This window comes from Mobula hypostoma, chromosome 9 (genome assembly GCF_963921235.1).
Source record: "Mobula hypostoma chromosome 9, sMobHyp1.1, whole genome shotgun sequence".
Taxonomy (NCBI): Eukaryota; Metazoa; Chordata; class Chondrichthyes; order Myliobatiformes; family Myliobatidae; genus Mobula; species Mobula hypostoma.
In genome coordinates, this window is record NC_086105.1 from 77391753 (window position 1) to 77409522 (window position 17770).

The following is a 17770-nucleotide window of genomic DNA, read 5'->3' on the forward strand; positions in this document are numbered from 1 at the left end:
GTACATCTGATAAATAAGTTTGAATCTTAAATCTTGAATTTTTCCACATGGGTTTCCATTCCCTCCTTTCCATTAAAGGCTTCTTCTGTCTTTTGAAAAGACCTCACATGGCTTCTCAACCACAGTGCAAAGTTTTCAAACCATTTATTTTCTAAGCTGGTGGGCAGACAGTGAAAATTCATGCCACTTTGTCAGGCTTATGAATGTATAATGAAGGATCCCAAATGTAAAACAGACTTCATAGGTTCAAGAACATTATTGTCTTTTTAGGAAGAAAAGATAATAATTACGACATGTTAATTCACAAGTAATATATTTTAACAAAATAATCATAGAATTTTGTTCTACCCATGGGGTATCATTACTTCAGTGTTGTCACCAATGCTTTTTCTACCTTCCAATGTTACATATGAATGGCTGAGGTACTTCATCTACATCAATGAGCCCAGATCTAGATTGGGGGCAGCTCCGTGAGTACCTTCACTCAGTCCACCATAAAAATCAGGCTTTCCTGCTGACCACCCATTTAAATTCTACTTCTCATTCCCATTCCAACGTGCTAGTCCATGGCCTCATCTAATGTCACGATGAGGCCACTCTCAGTTTGGAGGAGCATCACCTCATAAAATGTCTGGATCGTCTCCAACCTGACAGTATAAATATTGATTTAGACCATAAAACCGTAAGACTGCAAAAATTAGGAGCAGATTATTTCACCAACTTCCAATCATTTCTCTCTTCTTCCATTCCCCATTCTGGCTCCCATCTTACCCTTCCTTTCTCATTGTAACACCCTGGGAAAGGTTTCACTGCTAATGTACTGGTCTTTCTGTAGAAGCAGTGTTTGGGTTATGGTTAGAGACAGCAGGTACTTTGGATTGTGGGCTGTCCAATGAGGGGAGTGTGTTTTCGTGCTGTGTGCCTGACACCTAGGAAACCTGTTTTTTTTTTGTTCAGGGGAGGATGAAGAGAGAAGATGCCTGAAAGGAGAGGTCAAGAACACCAGGATGGAGCGGACTTGGAGTGGGGCCATGAGTCGACGAAGCCCAGGGAAAATTGATGGAGGACCAATGGAAGGGAAATCGTGAGCTCCAACATGCACATTAAATTGTTTCATTAAAATGGGTCCTTTTCCTTTCGTTTTCCTTAGTAACCCTCTAGTCAAGTTAAGAATTGCATATGGTGTACTGTCTGTTATTTAACGTACTGATTTGTAACGGGGTAACACATCACTCAAACAAGAGGTTTCACACGTTTGATGGGGCCAGAGACTGTCTTTCCTAGACTAACGCCGCCGGTCAAACCAGAGGGTTACAATTGTGGGGGTATCGTTCTGGGATTGATTTCGTTGGATGCTGTGTGATTGCCCTGAGCATTGAACCACCGGGTTGTGTGTTTAAGCCTGTGCTAGTATGAACGTTGCTGGGGTTGTGCATCCACAGGGTTACCGGTAACGAATGTGTGCGTGTTGAGTGGGGTAGATATTTATATCCCTGTTGAATTGTTAATACGACTTCTAAGTACTGTTAAAGCTGTAGGCAAAGTTACGATTGTGGGGCAGAGATTTGATAAAATGCCGGGCACATTCTTTGTTTTAGCTCAGACTAGCGCTGATGTAACGGCTGTGGAACTGCCTGGTACTATTGCGGCCCCAGGAAAGGGGGGCTGCGGACTGTTCATACTTTCCCAGAGGAGGGGAGTGTAGGGAGCAGCCGGTATTGTCTGTTATAACTATGGTGAAAAGGGACACTTCAGGTGGGAGTGTGAACGACGGGAAACCCCTCGGAGAGTGAACCCCGGGGTACCTAAGCAGAGAGTCATTGGGAAAACTTAAAAGAGACCCAGTGAAAGACACCCTAAAGCAAAAAACCCTATTCCTGAAGGCTTAGTGGGGCCAAGCTCCAGTGTATCACTACAGATAGAGGGTATTTATACTAGAGCAATACTCGACACAGGTTCGCAGGTCACTTTGTTGTACTGTTCATTTTACAGCTGGTATTTGATGCATTTACCATTGAGGCCATTCAGTGCACTAGAGATCTGGGGTTTTAGTGCGGGTGATTTTCTGTATAATGGTTATTTGTCAGTGAAGCTGGAGTTTTCAGAGTGGATATTACCAAATCCCCATGAGTGAGGCTGACAAAGAGAAAATGGCATTTATATGTCCCCTGGGATTCTTCCAGTTCAAAAGGAAGCCCCAGGGTATATCCGGACTCCTACAACTTTCCAGCATATCGTGGAGAAAAGGGTGGGGGATATGAACTTTCTTGAGCTATTGGTATACCTGGATGATCTCATAGTATTTGGGTCCACCTTGGAGGAACACATGAAGCGAGGCTACCAAATGTGCTGAGCTGCCTGAAAGCTGAAGGGTTAAAACTTCCTCTGGCAAATGCCAGTTCTGCAAGACGACTGTCATTATGTTGGGCATATAGTCTCATGGATGGAGTAGCTACAGACTCATCTAAGATAGAGCTGGTGATCACATGGCCAAGGCCCCAGACTGTAAGCGCTTTGTGCTCATTCCTTGGGTTCTGTGGTACTATCAGAGGTTTGTGAAGGGCTACACGAAGGTGAGTCACCCTTTAAATCAGCTTCTGTGTGGTTACCCTCCCCTGGGAAGAAAGGGAGGAGGACAAAATGAGAGGAGGGTAAAGAGTATCATAGCCCTTCAGAGCCTTTTGGACTGAGGTGGGATGCAAAATGTGAGGAGGCCTTTCAGTCGCTGAAGGAGATGCTGACCCAGGTGCATGTGCTGGCTTTTACAGACCCCCAATTGCCATATGTACTGAACATGGATGCCAGCAGAGAAGGCTTAGGGGGTGTCCTCTATCAGGATCAGGGCACCAGGTTGAGACCTGTTGCATTTGTCAGCCAGAGTCTGTCACCCTCTGAGAAAAACTATCCCATGCACAAGTTGGAGTTTCTGGTGTTGAAATGGGCTGTGGTGGATAAACTGAGTGACTACCTCTATGGTGCCAAGTCTGAGGTGAGGATGGACAACATTCCCCTAACTTATATCCTGACCTCAGCGAAACTGGATGCCACAGGCCATTGGTTGTTGATGGCGTTGTCTGCCTATGATTTCAGCCTGAAGTACTGGACGGGAAGTAGGAACATTGATGCTGATGCTTTGTCCCAACATATGCATGAAGGACTAGACAGGGATGAAGTGTGGGAGAGCGTTTCTGCCCTGGGGGTGAAATCAATGTGCCAGCTTGCCATCATGGTGAAGGCAAACAGAAGGCAAGGGCAGGATCGAGCAGTGGATCAATTGGGAGCTTCTGATGACGCCATTCCACAAGTTTACTGTAACCTGACTGCGCTGAAGACAAAGCAGTTACCAGAATTAAGTTCTGGGGAAGTAGCAGCTGCTCAGTGAGACAACCCAGGCATCGGTACTATTTGGCCAGAGGTGGAAAGGGAGACATGGCTCAAGCAGAGAGGACGAAACGCGCTGCGGTGTCTCAGTTACTGAGAGAATGGCCCAGATTGGAGTTGAGGAACCAGATCCTATACCAGGTCAAGTCACCTCTGGACCGACCTCGGCGTTGCCAGCTGGTTCTGCTTGAGAAGTATCGGAGGATTGTGATGAAGTCACTTCATGATAATTCTGGCCACTGGGGGGATGAAAAGACCTATGGATTGCTCAGAGACCCGTTTTACTGGCCCCGGATCAAGCCGGAGGTCGAAGAATACTGCAAGTCATGCATCCTATGCATACGGAGGAAGATGCTGTCTATGAGGGCAACTGCCTTGTCCCACTTGAAAAGTGCGGGGCCCCTTGACCTGGTGTGTATGGACTTCCTGTCAATACAGCCAGATGCCAGCAACATGGCAAATGTTTTAGTCATCACAGATCACCACACCAGATATGCGCAAGCTTTCCCCACCAAGGATCAGAGGGTGTCCAAGGTGGCCAAAGTGTTATGGGAGAAGTATTTCATTTATCATTGCCTTCCCAGGCAGATACATAGCAATCAGAGACAGGATTTCGAGAGTAGGCTCATACATGAGTTACTGAGCATGCTTGGAGTCGAGAAGTCGAAGACTACGCCTTATCACTCACAGGGTGATCCCCAGCCTGAGAGGTTTAATCGGACCTTGCTAGACATGCTCAGAACCTTGGCGATCAGCAAGAGCAGGTGGAGTCAACATATTGGACATCTGGTTCACAGTTACAACTGTACCCGAAATGAAGCTACTGGGTACTCGCCATACTATCTGATGTTAGGGCACAAGGCAAGGTTGCCCATCGACCTTTGTTTTGGGACTGACAAGGACAACCTACCACCGATGACTTACCTGAAGTATGTGTCTGATATGAGAAGGGAGCTGAAAAAGGCTTATAAATTAGCTGAGGTCGTGGCTGCCAAGCAGAAATAAGAGGAGGTATGATCAAAAGATTAGGTTCTCCCAACTCATGTCAGGAGATTGAGTCCTCATAGAGATTTGGGGCTACCTGGAAAGCGAAAGTGGGCCTACCGCTGGGTAGCTACGCCCTATGTCAGTGGTCCCCAACCACCGGGCCGCAAAGCATGTGCTACCGGGCCACGAGGAAACGATATGATTTGGCGATATGAGTCAGCTGCAACTTTCCTCATTCCCTATCACGCCCAATGTTGAGATTGAATGCACGCGAGGTCATTATCCGCACGTCACCCATGTCAGCGCGGGAAGGAGATCAACTCCTCAAGCTTGCAAATGACGGCAAGCTGAAAAGTATGTTTGACATAACATCTCTGCCGGCATTCTGGATCAAAGTCAAGGCTAAATATCCTGAGGTAGCCACGAAAGCACTGAAAACGTTGCTTCCATTTCCAACATATCTCTGCAATGAATGCAACGTAAACTAAATTGCGGAATAGACTGGACATAAGGAACCCCCTTCGAGTATCGCTGTCTCCCATCACCCCTCGATGGCACCGTCTCGTTGCAGGGAAACAAGCCCAGGGCTCCCACTTGATTCAGCGATATTGGTGTGTTGCAATGATTTTATATGTTCATACGGGGAAAATATGTGCTGTGTGTTTAATATCCAAACGTTACTTAAAATGTTATGATGCTATTGACTTACTTACATAACCATATAACAATTACAGCATGGAAACAGGCCATCTCTGCCCTTCTAGTCCATGCTGAACACTACTCTCACCTAGTCCCACCGACCTGCACTCAGCCCATAACCTTCCATTCCTTTCCTGTCCATATACCTATCCAATTTTTCTTTAAATGATAATATCGAACCCGCCTCTGCCACTTCTACTGGAAGTTCATTCAAGCTCCCCTGATACAGGTTTCCCCCGCCATCCAAAGGTAGAGCGTTCCCCTGAAATGGTTTGTAAGCCGAAATGTCGTAAAGCAAAGAAGCAATTACCATTTAGTTATATGGGAAAATTTTGTGAGCGTTCGCAGACCCAAAAATAACCTACCAAGTCATGCCAAATAACACATAAAACCTAAAATAACAGTAACATATAGTAAAAGCAGGAATGATATGATAAATACACAGCCTATATAAAGTAGTAATACTTTTCCACAATCATTACTGAACTGTTCTCCATAGCGAAAATCTCACGCAAGCGCCGTCGGCAAAAAATCTCACACAAGCGCTGTTGGCAAGAACATTCTCTCCAGTAACCTTTAAGCTACGAAGCTGCCAAATCATACCAAATAACACATAAAAATACACAGCCGATATAAAGTAGAAATAATGTATGTACAGTGTAGTATCACTTACCGGAATCAGGAAGACAGCGCCGAGCACACTGATGATGATGTGTTAGACTGAGTCGTCGCAGGTAGGGTGGTGCAGTGGCCCCCACCCTCCAGGCCACTGAGCGATACATTGCCGCGAAGCATGCAGGGGTCCAGCGGTAGCCGGGAGGCACACAGCACATCTTTAAGAAAAAAGCCGAAATAAACAAGCTAATTAATTAGGTGCCGCCTGACACATAATTGTCGACCCAGATCAGTGCCGATTTCCGATTGCGTCATCTCTGATCTGGGCTGACAATTATGGGTCAGCGGCACCTAATTAATTAGCGTGTTTATTTTGGCTATTTTATTAAAGATGTGCTGTGTGTGTCCCGGCTACCTTTGCATTCTCCGTGAATTGGTATCTGTCTGTGGCCTAGGGGTTGGGGTGGTGGGACACTGGGGTGTCATCTCGTCGTCTGTTTCCATTAGGGCAGGCAGCTCATCTTCTCCTATGACTGCCCGCCTCGATGTCGAAGGTCGAGGTTCGTCGTCTGCTGTGGCTGATTGGAAGGCTTGCTTGACTGCTGAGCCTCGCGCATTTTTCTATCACATAGTTCTTTGTAAGGACTCAAACCATCCTGCAAATATCTCCTAAACCAACGTACCCTTTCAAAATTAAAGTCGTACTTTATCATTACTCATTCAGTTTCGATTGTTATCCTTTTTTCTTCCAATTGCATCAGCTCTTCATCTATCAGATCTTGGTCATGGGATGCCAAAACCTCTTCAACATCATATTCGTCAGCTTCCACAAGCCAAACTCACGTTGTCCTTACTTCGTTCACCACGATCGAAACGCTTAATTATGTCTAGTTTTGCGCTAAGTGTAACACCCTTATGAGCTCTTTCAGGCTTTTCCGATACCATAGAACTCATCTTGCAAACGGCTGCTCACAGGCACGTGTTTAAACAATGCCAGCGAGAATGCCATTCCGAATCCAGGGGACAGCAGCTGCTCGGGGCGCACGCTGCCTTTTATCGCGCGCTGCTTTTCTTCGTAAAAGTGAAAACACCTTCTGAAAGCGAAAACAGGGTACTTATGTAGGTCTTTCATAACAGTGAGGTTTCGTAAAGCGAACGTTCGAAAAGCGGGAAACACCTGTAATTGACTTATCACTATATTCACGCGAGGAAAATATGCGCTGTGTTTAATATTAAGTTCGTTAGATAAACCCTTTTAGAAATAAAATTGAGTGTATTAGCCACTTATCACCTATATTCCGGTCATGATTAACAACCCCACACCCCCGAACAGAATCGCCAAAAATGATTTGTAGAAGAAAAATCGGCACTTACACGCATGCGCACACAGGTGCCTGTGCAAGGCTTCATGGTAATTGTAGTCTTCGTGGGGTAAACACAACATATTTGACTGCTACTCTTGTCCGTTGGTAACCCTACCCCGCGCACACCCCCCGCCCGCCCCGGCTGGGTCAGCCGGTCCGCAAGAATACTGTCGATATTAAACCGGTCCGCAGTGCAAAAATGGTTGGGGACCCCTGCCCTATGTAATGGAGAGTCAGATGCCAAACGCACCAGTTTTCCGAGTGAAACCAGAGGATGGGAATGGGCCTGTCAAGATTCTCCATCAGAACCTCCATCTGACTCTGGGACAAGAGGAGCAGGTTGACCCAGAGTCGACCTGGAACCGAGACCTAGTAAGAGGACTCTGCGGAAACGCAGGGCCAAAAGAACATTAACTTCACTGAAATTTCCTCTAACAAGGAAGAACCCAATCCTTTTTTCATCTGCACTGAGGATTAGGATAGCCAAAATTAATCTGTCAACATCTTGCTCCCATTAGCTAGAAAATATCCAAATCAACCACATAAATACAGTAACTGCCAAAGCAGTTCAGAGGCTGGTGATTCAGTGGCAAGTTAATCATCCTCTGACTTTACAAAACCGCTGCCCTGTGTTTAAGCAGAATATTGGAATGGAGACAGAAATCTCTGTGTTTTCTTTCCCAAGCTGAGTCACATTCCATAGTTTACCAGAAGATGCAGTAACCCATATGACCACTTTTTTCTGAAGTAAATATGCCTTTACTAACAGAGTGATTATGTACAAGAGTGGGAAATTACTGGGGTATACATCACAATATGTTTTACTTTTCCAGTGTCAAATACGATTCCTCATTAAGTGCCTTCTGCCAGTTGGCAAGCAGCATGTCTTTGAGTGCCGGCTATTTTCTTTCCTGAGGATTAGATCAAATTCCAAAAGCAAAGAATTATATCTCACTCAGTCATTAATCCTGTTGTGAATCATCAGCTATCCATGATGGAATCTCCTCTCACAAAGAGAAAAAAGCTAGCGCACCGAGATTAAAAATCCGCAAAGGATGCAGAGTGGTCAGAAGGAATTCAGGTTTGTGTCTAATGAAATGTGTTATATGACAGACATGGTTCCAGACTGCTCTGTAGTCTGAAGTAAAACTATACATTGTGAACAACATAGTTTAATACTCATATACAGTACAAATATACAAAGTTTATTTTCCAGCTTTCATAAATGAGTGAATGAGATTGGCCTGCATATCTGTCAAGATGTGATACATTGTAAAGATAAGTATTTGCTTGGTCTAAAATAAGAACATATTAGGCCATTTGGCCCATCGAGTGTGCTCCACCGTTCCATTATGGCTGCCTGACAAGAAGTCCAGGTATGATCTATGGAAGGCTACTTAAAAGGCAAAAAAGTTATTTCTGATTGAGATTAGGGATGGAATCGGATGCACATCAGCTCTGGCAGGTCATTATTTCCTACAAAGCAAAGCCTAACATTATAAAGCTTCATTCGCAGATGAGCTCAATACCTTTTATGCATGCTTTGAAAGGGAGAATAAAACTACACCTGTGTGAATCCCTGAGGCGTCTGATCTCTGTCTTGGAGGCCAACCTCAGAACATCTTTCAAGAGGATGAACCCTCGCAGGGCACCGGGACCTGGCGGTGTTCCTGGCAGGGAACTGATAACCTGTGCCAACCAGTTGGTGGGAATTACTCCGGGTACAGTCAGGGTGACCCACAAATACACAAGTGAATAACTGTAGAACCCAAGCTAAAATGTAACAATAAGTGAACTGGAACTTCCCCCTATAATCCCACAAAAGCATATTAACACAAGAACAATTAACGGTGCTAGTAATTAGAAATGCAGGGGCGGGCTGTTGACCATGCCCCCACAGACAGTCACGATATATTTGTGAAGGATCTGGGAAGTGAGTCATTGGTAATTCAGTTTGTTAGTTCATTTGCCAGATATTGTTGATTCGACAAAGATCTTAAGAACTAACAGTAGCGTAGCGGCTAGCATAAAGCTCTTTCAACACATGCAACCCAGCTACCATTCCCGCCATCGTCTGTAAGCAGTTTATACATTCTTCCCAATACCACATGAGTTTACTCTCTTGTTGCCAAGACTACAGGTTGGTAGAATAATTGGTCACATTTGTTGGGCCCGAAGTTCCTTTTGGATAAAATGGACAAGAGTAGTGTTTTTCCTTAATGTTTAAGCATGACACTAATTCTAACAAAATTTTTAAATGGTTGTTGTGATGAGTCTAGTGTACTAGTGTGGTGGGTTGAGCTTATCATTCTCATTTTCAGCTTCCACCACTGGTGAGCAGTCTTGCGAAAAGGAGAGCTGAATGTGTAAGTCTCTCCCTGTCAGTACATTCCCTCTCCAACAGCAAGCCTCTTGTAATCCTCACGCGGAAACTGAACTACAGAGGACAGGGAGGAAGTCTGGTCCCTACACACATAGCATGCAAGCCCACCGGCATGTGGACATGCCCTGGTGCTCATGAACCAGATCCCTAGTTGGGGGTAAATAGCCCCACTGCCTTGTGGGCAACCTCAGGAGAGACGAAGGTTACAGGAGTAAACCCAGAACGGCAAATCCGGAGTGGAGTCCCCTAAACTGTCTGGAAGTCATTGAACGTCCTTCCGGCAGCTCCTGCAGCCAAGCTGGTACCACACATATTGCTTCATAAACTTTCCTTTAGACCACACTGGTGAGACCGAGAGGGGGATCTCGACAACTGGGAATCTCAGGATCTCCATACCTTCCGTCCAGGCTTGTGATGATGATGTTCATCGCCCATTGTGCCTCGAGACAGATGGATGCCAAGCACCCACCCAACCAACAGATTTGGCAGTAAAATTATTATTCTTATGTGCTGCAGACTTACTGATTAATTTAGTCTAGCCCAGACAGCTACTGAGCCAGTTAAGTCCAAGCCTCTTTATGTAATCAGTTGACTGGAAGGAGCTGTTTGCTGCCTGGAGCATGATATTAATACAACAAATAGGGAAACACTGTTACAGAGCCAGTGATACTGTCACCACTGTCTACAAGGATTTTCTACATTTCCACTAAATACTCTGGTTTCCACCCATATTCCAAAGACATGTGGGTTAATAGAACATAGAACACCACAGCACAGTACAGTCCTTCAGATCATGGGGTTGTGCCGACCTTTTAACCTACTCTAAGATTAATCTAACCCTTCCCTCCTACATAGCCCTCCATTTTCCTATCATCCATGTGCCTATCTAAGAATCTGTTAAGTGTCCCTAATGTATCTGCCTCTGACACCAACCCTGGCAGGGCATTCCAGGCACCCACTACTGTCTGTGTAAAGAACTTAACTCTGACATCCCCCCATTCTGTCCTTTTGATACAATGTGTATCCTTGAATGTTAAGCCCCCAATATAAACTTCTTTCAGCCACGACTCAGTGATGCCATCATCTTACCTTCCAATCTCTAACTGTAGTACAATGTCATCTACCTCATTCCATATACTGCTTGCATTCAAATATAACACTTTCAGTCCTGTATTCATTATCCTTTGCGATTTTCCCCCATATTACACTTCAACTTATCTCACTGACTGCAATTGTCCCCGATCATCTGCCTGTGATTCCTCACAGTCTCACTGTACACTGCACACTGCATTTACTTGTATACCAACTCCACTATCCCCAGTCCTATTACTCTGATTCCCATCCCCCTGTCTAATTAGTTTAAACTCTCTCCAACAGATCTTTTTTTTAGATTATGAGGACACACAGTCCTCTTTTATTGTCATTTAGTAATGCATGCATTAAGAAATGATACAATTTGTTCCTCCAGAATAATATCACAGAAACACAAGACAAACCAAGACTAAAAAAAAACTGACAAAAACTGCAAAGCAATACCATAATTTGATGAAGAACAGACCATGGGCACTGTAAAAAAAAGTTTCAAAATCTCTCGAAAGTCCCATCATCTCACGCAGAAGGTTGAAGGGAGAATCTCTCCCTGCCATGAGCTTCCAGTGCCGCAAACCTGCCGATGCAGCATCCTGGAAGCAGCCGACTACAATCCGATTTCTGAGTCTGTCCGAAAACTTCGAGCTTCCGACCAGCCCTCCGACACCGAGCACCGAGCACCATCTCTGCCGAGCGCTTCGACCCTGGCCCCGGCAACAGGCAATAGGCAAAGCCGAGGATTTGGAGCCTTCCCCTCCGGAGATTCTTGATCACACAGTAGCAGCGATAGCGAAGCAGGCATTTCAGAAGTTTCTCCAGATGTTCCTCTGTGCTTCTCACGTCCAGCTCCATCAAATCAGGATTGTGCATGGCCCCAATTTAACAAATACGATATCAATCCGGAGCAGATGCGCGCGCTGCGTCACACTGCCATCTTCTCCTCCCCTCTGCCTGCAAGGATATTGGTTTCCCTCCATTTCAGGTATAACCCATCTTTTTTTTACGGGTCATACTCACCCCCAAAGACATCCCGATGATCCAGAAATTGAAACTTTGCCACTTGCATTAATTCCTCAGCCACGCTTTCAAAGATTCAAAGATTCTAAATACACATATTATTAAAGAATGTATAAATTATCTAACCTTGAGATTTATCTGCTTACAGGCAGCCGCAAAGCAAGAAACCTGAAAGAACACAATTAAAAATAAATAAATACAGATCAATCTCCCCCCAATGCACAGAGAAAGGGGAAAAAAAGCACAATTCATCCAAACAATAGAACTGAGCAATAACAGCATTCCAAACCAAACTGATCCAAATCTCCGGAGTGGGCCCAAGGCCTCAGTATTCAGTTCGTCAGTTCATCAGTTCATCAAATCGCCACAAAGTTCACTGACAGCAGCCGGGAGCAGTCTCACAGCTTCAGCATCACGGAGAGAGGAGACCACTCCCTCCCCCAGTCCATCTGAGCCGGGATTTAAATTGTCCAAAGAGTGGATCATGCCTCGCATTAGGACACAGGCCCTGCTGCAGCAAATCACTCTGGGCCTAGAACACGCCACTGAGAGATTTGCTTTGGGCCTAGATTTTGCTGCCGAAAAAGTCGTTCTCTACCTCTCCAAATCGGCTCGGTGCTCAGAGCCATCCAACCTCACACCCGGGTTAGTTGGACAGACATCTGAATTCCTCTGTCTCAGCATCTCCTCTCAGAGTCGTTCACTCCAACCAGCATGGCTCCAGCTCCAAGTGCTTCAATATTGCAGTGCACCAGCATTGCACTTCTCTCAAATTTACTTTGCTTTTGCTTGCATCGTCATTGTTTGCGGTGATGGTTTACCACAATTTACTTCAAAAAAGTGTTAATTAGTAATGTTTTTTATTGAATTAATCATCTGCCAAATAATCTAATTCTTACCCTGTCTGGCACATGGCATAGGTAGTAATCCAAAGATTTCCACCTGAAAGTTCTGCTTTTCTGCCTAACTCCCTAAGATCTCTCTTTGGGACCTCCTCCCTTTTCCTACCACCAGCATGTCATTGGCACCAATATGTATCACAGCTTCTGACTAGTCAGCCTCCCCCTTTAGAACGTTGTGGACCCAAACTGAAACATCCATGACTCTGGCACCTGGGAGGCAACATCAAGGTGTCTCTTTCAAAACCACAGAATCTTCTGTCTGCTCCCCTAACTATAGAATCACCTGTCACTGCTACACTCCTCTTCTTCACCCCTTCCCTTCTGAGCCACACCACCAGACTCAGTGCCAGGGACCTGGTCGCTACAGCTTCGCTGTGGTTAGGTCATTCTCCCCGCCAACTGTATCCAAAGCAATATACTGATTATTAAGCTGAATGGCCACAGGAGTACTCAGCCCTGGCTGCCTATTCCCTTTCCCTTTCCTTACAATCACCCTGGCGACTACAACTTAAAGGTGACTACCTGACTATGGTGTAGCTCCTATCACCTCCTGATTCATCCGTATGAACTGAAGGTCATCCAGCTGCAATTCCAGATCCTTAACACTGTCTCTATGGAGCTGCACCTTGATGTACTTTGTGCAGATGTACTGTAATTAGGGAGACTAGGCCTCTCCCAGAGCTCTCACATCTCACATCTCACCTCTTACTATGCACTAATCAATGACGAAATAGTAAAATAAACTTACATGAGTCTTTCTTAGAGCTTCTGCCTGTTGAGCCAGCACCTGACCACTCTAACACTGTCCACTCCAATCATGGGCTATGCAGGCGGAAAAGGGTAGATTGATCTCAGTGCATGTTGGAGATTCAGAACAATATCATGGGCTGAAGGGTCAGAGTCAGATTTATCATCACCGGCATGTGACATTAAATTTGTTAACTTAGCAGCAGCAGTTCAATGCAATACATAATCTAGCAGAGAGAGAAAAAAATAATAATAAATAAGAGAAAACATAATAAATAAACAAGTAAATCAATTATGTAAATTGAATAGATTTTTTTTTAAATGTGCGAAAACTGAAATATTGTATGTTAAAAAAAGTGAGGTAGTGTCAGAAACTTCAATGTCCATTTAGGAATCGGATAGCAGAGGGGAAGAAGTTGTTGCTGAATCGCTGAGTGTGTGTCTTCAGGCTTCTGTACCTCCTACCTGATCGTAACAGTGAGAAAAGGGCATGCCCTGGGTGCTGGAGGTCCTTAATAATAGAGATTGCCTTTCTGAGACAACACTCCCTAAAGATGTCCTGGGTACTTTGTAGGCTAGTACCCAAGATGGAGCTGACTAGATTTACAACCTTCTGCAGCTTCTTTCAGTCCTGTGCAGTAGCCCCTCCATACCAGACAGTGATGCAGCCTGTCAGAATGCTCTCCACGGAACAACTATAGAAGTTTTTGAGTGTATCTGTTGACATGCCAAATTGCTTCAAACTCCTAATAAAGTATAGCCGCTGTCTTGTCTTCTTTATAATTACATCAATATGTTGTAACATAGAAACATAGAAAATAGGTGCAGGAGTAGGCCATTCGGTCCTTCGAGCCTCCACCGCCATTCGGTATGATCATGGCTGATCATCCAACTCAGAACCCTGTACCTGCCTTCTCTCCATACCCCCTGATCCCTTTAGCCACAAGGGCCATATCTAACTCCCTCTTAAATATAGCCAATGAACTGGCCTCAACTGTTTCCTGTGGCAGAGAATTCCACACATTCACCACTCTCTGTGTGAAGAAGTTTTTCCTAATCTCAGTCCTAAAAGGCTTCCCCTTTATCCTCAAACTGTGACCCCTCATTCTGGACTTCCCCAACATCGGGAACAATCTTCCTGCATCTAGCCTGTCCAACCCCTTTAGGATTTTATACATTTCAATAAGATCCCCTCTCAATCTTCTAAATTCCAATGAGTATAAGCCTAGTTGATCCAGTCTTTCATCATATGAAAGTCCTGCCATCCCAGGAATCAATCTGGTGAACTTTCTTTGTACTCCCTCTATGGCAAGAATGTCTTTCTTCAGATTAGGGGACCAAAACTGCACACAATACTCCAGGTGTGGTCTCACCAAGGCCTTGTACAACTGCAGTAGTACCTCCCTGCTCCTGTACTCGAATCCTCTCACTATAAATGCCAGCATACCATTCGCCTTTTTCACCGCCTGCTGTACCTGCATGCCCACTTTCAATGACTGGTGTATAATGACACCCAGGTCTCGTTGCACCTCCCCTTTTCCTAATCGGGCACCATTCAGATAATAATCTGTTTTCCTGTTTTTGCCACCAAAGTGGATAACCTCACATTTATCCACATTAAATTGCATCTGCCGTGAATTTCCCCACTCATCTAACCTATCCAAGTCACCCTGCATCCTCTTAGCATCCTCCTCACAGCAAACACTGCCGCCCAGCTCGTGTCATCCGCAAACTTGGAGATGCTGCATTTAGTTCCCTCATCTAAGTCATTAATATATATTGTAAACAACTGGGGTCCCAGCTCTGAGCCTTGCGGTACCCCACTAATCACTGCCTGCTATTCTGAGAAGGTTCCGTTTATTCCCACTCTTTGCTTCCTGTCTGCCAACCAATTCTCTATCCACAGCAATACCTTACCCCCCAATACCGTGTGCTTTAAGTTTGCACACTAATTTCATGTGTGGGACCTTGTCAAAAGCCTTTTGAAAATCCAAATATACCACATCCACTGGTTCTCCCCTATCCACTCTACTAGTTACGTCCTCAAAAAATTCTATGAGATTCGTCAGACATGATTTTCCTTTCACAAATCCATGCTGACTTTGTCCGATGATTTCACCGCTTTCCAAATGTGCTGTTATCATATCTATAAAAACTGACTCTAGCATTTTCCCCACCACCGATGTTAGGCTAACCAGTCTATAATTCCCCGGTTTCTCTCTTCCTCCTTTTTTAGAAAGCGGGGTTACATTAGCCACCCTCCAATCCTCAGGAACTAGTCCAGAATCTAAAGAGTTTTGAAAAATTATCACCAATGCATCCACTATTTCTTGGGCTACTTCCTTAAGCACTCTGGGATGCAGACCACCTGGCCCTGGAGATTTATCTGCCTTTAATCCCTTCAATTTACCTAACACCACTTCCCTACTAACATGTATTTCCCTCAGTTCCTCCATCTCACTAGACCCTTGATCCCCTACTATTTCCAGAAGATTATTTATGTCCTCCTTAGTGAAGACAGAACCAAAGTAGTTATTCAATTGGTCTGCCATGTCCTTGTTCCCCATAATCAATTCACCTATTTCTGTCTGTAGGGGACCTACATTTGTCTTAACCAATCTTTTTCTTTTCATATATCTATAAAAGCTTTTACAGTCAGTTTTTATGTTCCCTGCCAGTTTTCCTCTCATAATCTTTTTTCCCTTTCCTAATTAAGGCCTTTGTCCTCCTCTGCTGGACTCTGAATTTCTCCCAGTCCTCAGATGAGCCGCTTTTTCTGGCTAATTTGTATGCTTCTTCTTTGGAATTGATACTATCCCTAATTTCCCTTGTCAGCCACGGATGCACTACCTTCCCTGATTTATTCTTTTGCCAAACTGGGATGAACAATTGTTGTAGTTCATCCATGCAATCTTTAAATGCTTGCCATTGCACATCCACCGTCAACCCTTTAAGTATCATTTGCCAGTCTATCTTAGCTAATTCACGTCTCATACCTTCAAAGTTACCCTTCTTTAAGTTCAGAACCTTTGTTTCTGAATTAACTATGTCACTCTCCATCTTAATGAAGAATTCCACCATATTATGGTCACTCTTATCCAAGGGGCCTCTCAGGACAAGATTGCTAATTAACCCTTCCTCATTGCTCAATACCCAGTCTAGAATAGCCTGCTCTCTAGTTGGTTCCTCGATATGTTGGTTCAAAAAACCATCCCGCATACATTCCAAGAAATCCTCTTCCTCAGCACCCTTACCAATTTGGTTCACCCAATCTATACGTAGATTGAAGTCACCCATTATAACTGCTGTTCCTTTATTGCACGCATTTCTAATTTCCAGTTTAATGCCATCCCCAACCTCACTACTACTGTTAGGTGGCCTGTACACAACTCCCACCAGCGTTTTCTGCCCCTTAGTGTTATGCAGCTCTACCCATATCAATCCTGCATCCTTCCGGCTAATGTCCTTCCTTTCTATTGCGTTAATCTCCTCTCTAACCAGCAACGCCACCCCACCTCCTTTTCTTTCATGTCTATCCCTCCTGAATATTGAATATCCCTGAATGTTGAGCTCCCATTCTTGGTCACCCTGGAGCCATGTCTCTGTGATCCCAACTATATCATATTCATTAATAACAATCTGCACTTTTAATTCATCCACCTTGTTGTGAATGCTCCTTGCATTGACACACAAAGCCTTCAGGCTTGCTTTTACAACACTCTTCGCCCTTATACAATTATGTTGAAAAGTGGCCTTTTTTGATTTTTGCCCTGGTTTTGCCGGCCTGCCACTTTTACTTTTCACCTTACTACTTTTTGCTTCTACCCTCATTTTATACCCCTCTGTCGCTCTGCACTTGTTCCCATCCCCCAATTGTGAACTAACCTACTCTCTCCTATTGAGACCAGGTTAGATTCTCAGAGATCTTGACACTCAGGAACTTGAAGCTTCTCACTCTCTCTGCTTCTGATCCTTTTATGAGGATTGGTATGTGTTCCTTCATCTTACCCTTCCTGACGTCCACAATCAGCTCTTTTGTCTTACTGATGTTGAGTGCCAGGTTGTTGCTGCAGCACCATTCCACCTGTTGGCATCTCACTCCTGTATGCCCTCTTGTCACCACCTGAGATTCTACCAACAGTGGTTGTATCATCAGCAAACTTATAGATGGTATGTGAGCTATGCCTAGCCACACAGTCATGTGTATACACAGAGCAGAGCAGTGGGCTAAGCACACACCCTGAGGTGCAGCAGTGTTGATCATCAGCAAGGAGGATATGTTATCAGCAATCCGCACAGACTGTGGTCTTCTGGTTAGAAAGTCAAGGGTCCAATTGCAGAGGAAGGTACAGAGGACCAGGTTCTGCAACTTCTCAATCAGGGTCATGGGAATGATGGTATTCAATGCTGGGCTAAAGTCAATAAACAGCATCCTGATGTAGGTGTTTGTTTTGTCCAGATGGTTTAAAGCCGTGTGGAGAGTCATTGAAATTTCATCTGCCGTTGACCTATTGTGGCAATAGGCAAATGGCAATGGATCCAGGTCCTTGCTGAGGCAGGAGTTCAGTCTAGTCATCACCAACCTC

General features: G+C 44.7%; 1 protein-coding gene across 1 annotated transcript in view; it reads left to right on the forward strand.

Moving 5' to 3' along the window:
* The first annotated feature begins 8109 nt into the window (after positions 1 to 8109).
* The window catches only part of LOC134351808 (arf-GAP with SH3 domain, ANK repeat and PH domain-containing protein 1-like), a 729826-nt gene continuing 720165 nt past the window's right edge, over positions 8110 to 17770 (forward strand). The window contains exon 1 of the mRNA XM_063058512.1: positions 8110 to 8127. The gene's annotated coding sequence lies outside the window, so the exon portion shown is untranslated. The remainder of the gene's footprint in view (positions 8128 to 17770) is intronic.